We start from the raw sequence: 6,672 nt of genomic DNA, 5'->3' as shown, positions 1-6,672 counted from the left end.
TGCCGCTGATCCCACAGCCCCTCATTTGCAATCTCAGGGTCTCGGGCGGGTCCGACTCCATCGCGCCCGCGAACGGAACCGGAAGCCGGAGGCGACGACGAGGCGCCCGGCGCAGCTTGACGAAGAACTCGCAAGGGTTGTCCCCTATATGGACCGCGGCGGAGGGAGGAGCCGCCGGCGGGGGCGAAGCTGGCGCGTCGCCCCGTCCGCCTCTTCCCCGAGCGCCTCGACCTCGTCCTCGACCTCGTCCACGACCTCGCCCCCTCCCTCTTCCCCTTACGGCTGGCTCTGCCACCACGAGTGAGGAAAAGGGGAGGCAGCGCTGTCTGGCGGCGACCCTCGCCGCCACCGATGAAGGCCCAGGATTCCCTTTCTCCATGGCGAATGAGAGAAAGGGGAGCAGAAGCTGAAGAAAGGAGGAGACGGGAGAGTGCGGGCTTCGGTGCTCCCTTCCCGCTCCTTATAAAGAAGCCCAACCGCCCCGCTCAGCGAATCAAAGCACAGGAAGAACAGGGAGGCGGGCCGACCCGTCCCCTCTGCTCGCAACGGGCCAGGTTCCCGCTCCCGCCGTCCGCGATCCCAAATGCATGGGAGCCGCGTGGCGCAGATGCAGAACTGAGGCGACGGATGGGGCGGCTTCGGAAATCGCGCACCGGCCCCGTCCAGTAAATGCGCCACGCCCCCACGCCTACCTCCGTTCGGAGGAGAGGGCGTGGGCCGTTCCCCTTCATCATGGCTTGACGCATGCTCGCGGGGCTTAGCCCCACGCGCGCGCGCCACCCGCGTCACCCACGACGCCGCATTCGACGCGCGCCGTTACGAGCGTGCGCGATGGAAGCGGAGAGATATGCGGCGCGACCTAGGCCGCGCGTGCCCGTGCACTGTTTTGGGCCTGGCCCAACAGTGCTCGGCACTGTGTCTGGCCCAGGCCCGAGGGCTCCTGTCGGTGTACTAGAGTAGGGGTACCCTTGTACCCCGAACTTGTGCACGGGCAGTTGCAGCGTCCCGCGGCAAGGCCTGCCAGGTCACCGCCAAGATTCCTTGTGGTCCCTCTGAAGACCATTCAAGAACAAAGTACTCAAGACAAGACCCCGGCAAGAGGAGCTTGCCGGGAAAAAGGCAAGACCCCGGCAAGAGGAGCTTGCCGAGAAGGCCATCAGAAGCGTCCCAAGACCCCGGCAAGAGGCGCTTGCCGGGAAGGCCGTCCGAGGCATTCCAAGGAACTTGTCGCGGCGCGCTACGCGCCCCGACAAGGCCCGGTGAACGACAAGCTCCCGGAAGCGACAAGTCGACAGCCGCAGCAAGGCGCTTGCCGCGGCAAGCCCCCACTCCACGCCCGCGCTCCAGCACATCCACCCACGTGTCGCTCCGGGGCCCCTCCCGAGCGCACGTGGCAGGAGGCTCTGCGGCTAGGGGCGTGCGGTGGCACGAAGGCGCTGACAAGACAACCACCGTGGCAAGACGGTGGCGTCCCTAGCGGTCCCTTTCGGTGCTGTCTAGGCAACACAGACGGGCATTTAATGCCCTTGTCCCCTGCCGTCAGGGTTAGGCATGATAACACTGTAGCAGCTAGCTGTGCCTACTACAGCACCTAGCTGTGCCTACCCACGGCACCCTTTCCACTTTTGCCCTTGGCCCCCGTTGCTCTATGTCGGTAACCCCTTGAGTATAAAAGGAGGCCCGTGTGCAACGTAGAGGGGGTCGGCCACCTCGAGAGCCCTCGCGAGGTTTAGCATTCCCACACACTCACGCTCGCTCTCGCTCCCGAGCTAGAGATCAATACCAATCCACAAAGCAGGAGTAGGGTTTTACGCATCCTTGCGGCCCGAACCTGGGAAAATCGCTCGCATGTTCCACTTCGATTTACCCCTCGCACGACCAACCGCCCGCTTGCTCTTCCTCGATCTGCTCTTTGCGCTACCTCCGCCCCCCGCCGAACCAAAAAGGGACCCGGTTCGCCGGTCCCATAGGTGCCCGTGGATCAGAAACCCCGGCAGGGGTGGTGGAAGACGAATCCCAGCGCACCCCTACCTGGCGCGCCAAATGTCGGATTTCGGGTTCCGGCAGACCCTTGAGGTTCGAACATTGGGGTGCGCGCGGAGCTTTCGTCTCCTACCCACCTACACCCCTCCACCTTGCTAGGATCTAAACTAAGGAAAGAACAACACAAGAGACACAAGGTTTATACTGGTTCGGGCCATCGTTGTGGTGTAATACCCTACTCCAGTGTGTGGTGTGGTGGATTGCCTCTTGGGCTAATGATGATGAACAATACAAGGAAGAACAGCCTCGCGAGGGTCTGTTCTTGGCTGGGCGATGAACTGCTGGGAGGGGCTCAGTCACCTTTCTCTCTCTCTCTCTCTCTCTTTCTCCGTCCGTCCTCCCTCCTGTCTAGCGGGTGGCTGGTCCTATTTATAGGGGCCCTGGTCCTCTTCCCAAATATCGAGCGGGAAGGGAGCCAACAATGGTGGGCTAATTTGAAAGGGGACAACTAGTACTAGCTATCCTGACAAAAGTAGTCTTCGCCTGCGCAAAGCTCTGGTGATAACGCCGTCTTGGGCTCCACGGTGACCTCCGTCTCGTAGTCCTCCTGGTCTTGGTCTCGTTGCACCAAAATGGAAACCTTTGCCTGATGCCTCCGTACTCCGCAGCTACGCTTGCCCCCCTTGCACCAAAGAGGGAAGGAGGACACTGCGCGGGCTGGCACCCGCCTGGCGCCCTCGGTCGTCATGGCTTGCATCACGGGCACCTCGTGAGGTACCCCGCCTTGATCTCTCCGCCTCCTCGTGAGATAGCCTGATGAGGCCGTGCCTGAGGAAGCTATGCGTCGTCCGCCCCGCGAGGCTTGGCCCCTCGCGAGGGTCTTGGGTTTGTGTTGGTGAAGATGGGCCGCGCTGGGCCCCCTTTTGAGCCACGCCGCAGGCCGCAGGCAGGCAAGTCTGGGGACCCCCGTTCCCAGAACACCGACAATATGTCTCATGTCATTTATTTTTCATCCACCTGCTATTTGCTACTTTTACAGTGCACTAGTTTTGCACACACTTCACCCATACTCTCACTATTGTATTTTTATGCATGGGTATTTCAGACTATGCCTTGATAGAAGCATAAAATACAAGAGAAAAGTCGCTCCTGCTTTCGTCGCGGGCAGGCAAGACACGTGTCAGCTCTTTAAAGGTTGCATGTTCAACAGATGGAGATGGCAAACGTAGCTCTGGAGTTGATGATCTTGCTTGCGATGAACTACCATCCCAGGTGGTTTCTTTAACTTCGTGGTGTCATATGTGCTTGCATGTTGCATATGGTGTCTAGCTTGTACTCGGAAGGCCAAAGTTGGTCTTTATTAAGATAAGGAAAGATATTTTTTACATGAACCACCATCCCGGGAGCACCAGAAGAGAAATAGCTAGTCAGGGCACTGACCGAGCCAGTGACAAGCCCAGCACAGACATGCATCACCTGGAAGCCAACTAAAAAGTCACGATGGTGGCAAAGCAGCCCGCGTCCCACCAAGCTCTCATGTTCTGATGATCCTGCTCACCACTTCAACCGGATGTCTAGCTTGTATTGCTTCCAATTTGGTTAAATTGCATCTACTTAGCTTATACATTATACCTTTGAATATGACATGCCTTCCTGTTTTTGGTACATACTGGTACATTTGTCTATTAACCATGTTATTACATGAATCTAATGTTCTTGTGTATCCATCATCAATCACTTATGATGAGATAGTCACGTCAGGGGGTTACTATGAGAAAATATGCTCTTTTCAAGAATATAGTGTCAGCCTCCCAACATGATTCTCAAAAAATAGCAAGGCTAGATGAAGATAGTGAATGTAGCTCTGTAGTTGATGGCCGCATTTCCCCTACACTAGCATCACAGGTGCTTCCTCTAACTTGGTAGCGTGATATGTGTTTGCATGTTGCATATGGTGTCTAGATTGTAACTCTTCCATCTCATTAAATTGCATGTGCTATTCTGCTTAGTTTATACATTATACCTGTTAATCAGACATGCCTTCCTGTTTTTAGTACATAGTACATCTATCTATTAAGCATGTCCTTACATAAAACTATTTTTTTGTATCCCGCATTAATCAATATGACAAGACACCTTTATTATATGTACTGTGATATTAGTTGCATCTTTCATATGATTTATAGCATGCGCTGCTTCTAATTTGTTGAAACGCCATTTATGATGGGATGCTTTTAACTTGGCAGAGTCATATTGGTTGCATCTTTCATGTGGTGTCTAGGTTGCATTGCTTCTTATTTGTTGAAATGGATTCTGCTTAGTTTACACAAACGGTTGTGAATATGCCATGCCGTCCTATTTTTCGTACGTATTCCATCCTGGTATCATGTGTTTGCCTTACATCAAAGTAGTGATTGTCAGCATCATGAATGAATGAGTTCTAAAGAGTGAATTTTATTTCTTTTTCTTGTCGGTTTTACTTGATAATTCAAAATCAATAAAGTGGAAGGAAATTAGCAAGGCAATGGATAAAGGTACTCCTTCCAAACGGAGGGCCATAGATTCTACTCCACCACCCCCAAGAAGATTTGCAAGACAACACATGAAAGTGCGTTATATCGACTAGAGGGGGGTGAATAGGCTATTTTTTTGAAATTCTTCACAGAGGAATTTGCCGGTGAGGAAATTCCTTAGCCAAGAACTACTAGCAGCGGAATAAGTACTCAAAAGTAAACATAACAGAATAAAATTATAGTCATCATGATGAAATGAAGACAGGCACAGAGTACAGGAAGCGTAAGCACATGATAACACAGGATGAAGACAAATAGACTGAAGAAATTGAACTGAGGAAATTGAGAAAGTCTTCAGCCAAAGTCTTCAAACACAGATATGAACAAACACACAACACAATTATGAGGAAATGAAAGAGTTGAGGGAATAGAACCAGTAAGCTTGGTGAAGACAATGATTTGGTAGACCAGTTCCAACTGTTGTCTCAGTTGTACGTCTGGTTGGAGCGGCTGAGTATATAACTCGAGGACACACAGTCCCGGACACCCAGTCCTGAACACGCAGCTCAGGACACCAAGTTCTCACCGTATTCTCCTTGAACTAAGGTCACATAGACCTCATACCATCACTAGTGGTAAGTCTTCAAGTGACTTCTAAACCTTCACAAACTTGGTCACTCGGCGATCAACAATTCCTCTTGGATGCCCTAGAACATGACACCTAACCACCTGGAAGAAGCATAGTCTTCAAAGGTAACAAGCGTCGGATCCACGCACGATCAATCACTTCAGTGATGCTCAATCACTTGGGGTTTGTAGGTGTTTGGGTTTGGGTTTTTCCTCACTTGATGATTTTCGCTCAAAGTCCTCGGAGGATGGGTTGCTCTCAAATGACAAGTGTCAGTTTTTCTCGGAGCAGCCAACCAGCTAGTGGTTGTAGGGGGCGGCTATTTATAGCCTAGGGAGCAGCCCAACATGATAAGACATAAATGCCCTTCAATGATATGACCGTTAGGTGGATAGATATTTTGGGACAGCTGGCGCATGGCACAGCAACGGTCGGAATTTTGAGTAGCAAAATCCTAAGGGCTATCATGTTCCTCACTGTGTAGGCAATCCGCACTGGCGAATTCCTAACTCCTTAGTCAGAACAAATTCCTTAGAGACCAGAAGAACTTCGTCTCTGTCACTGAAGAATATGACTGGACTATATGACATTTCCAATGGCTTCACTCGAAGGGATTGGTAGGTGTTGGATTTTGAGTTGAGAATCACATGGAAATTTTTCCTTAGTATTTCCTCGACCCCCTTTAATAGTACGGTGTTTCCTATGACTCAAGAAAGAGAAAATGAAACTACGAAAACAAAAGTCTTCACGCATCATGTTCCTCGAATGAATACCATGTCTACAAGGTCACACTAATTTCTTCACTTTCAAAGTCTTCAGAAGGCCAAAGTCTTTAGTCGAAGAACTTCATTTTTAGGGGTCGACTTTCTTTGTAAATATCAAACTCCTCATAGACTTATAGACCTATGTACACTCACAAATGAGTTAGTCCCTTAACCTATAAGTCTTCAATACACCAAAATCACTAAGGGGCACTAGATGCACTTACAATCTCCCCCTTTTTGGTGATTGATGACAATATAGGTTAAGTTTTCAAGGGTGATAAACATGTGAAGTGTAAATACTAATATTGAGGAATTTGAATGCAAGATATAGAAGAACTCCCCCTAAATATGTGCATAGTGAGGAATTTGCTTTTGAAGCAATGCACACTTGAAGAGTTGAATCATGGAGATCTCCCCCTATATCTTGTAATTCATACACGCATTTGACATATAACAGTGAAGAATTTGAAATGCATGATGAAATATGGTGACTGATGTAATTCAACATGCGTGCATTAGCATATATGAGGAATAAGCATGCAGAAAAACATAATAAAAGTATCAGAGCACCATCGGGTTTAAGTTTACAACTCGATCCAATAAAGTCTTAGAAGAACGAGAGTTGTAACTTGAAAAAAAACGCCCATATAGAAAAAACCCGCTTGAAGACTAACTCAAAATTCCCCCCCTTTGTCATCAAATGACCAAAAGGATCGAATATGAGGACTAACGCCCCTGAAGAATATCAAGTTGATGAAGGAGCGGCAGCGTTGTTGGGGTCGTT

Source organism: Triticum urartu, chromosome 2A (assembly GCF_056163025.1).
Source record: "Triticum urartu cultivar PI428250 chromosome 2A, HENAU_Tu73, whole genome shotgun sequence".
Classification (NCBI taxonomy): Eukaryota; Viridiplantae; Streptophyta; class Magnoliopsida; order Poales; family Poaceae; genus Triticum; species Triticum urartu.
This window is presented reverse-complemented; position numbering follows the sequence as displayed.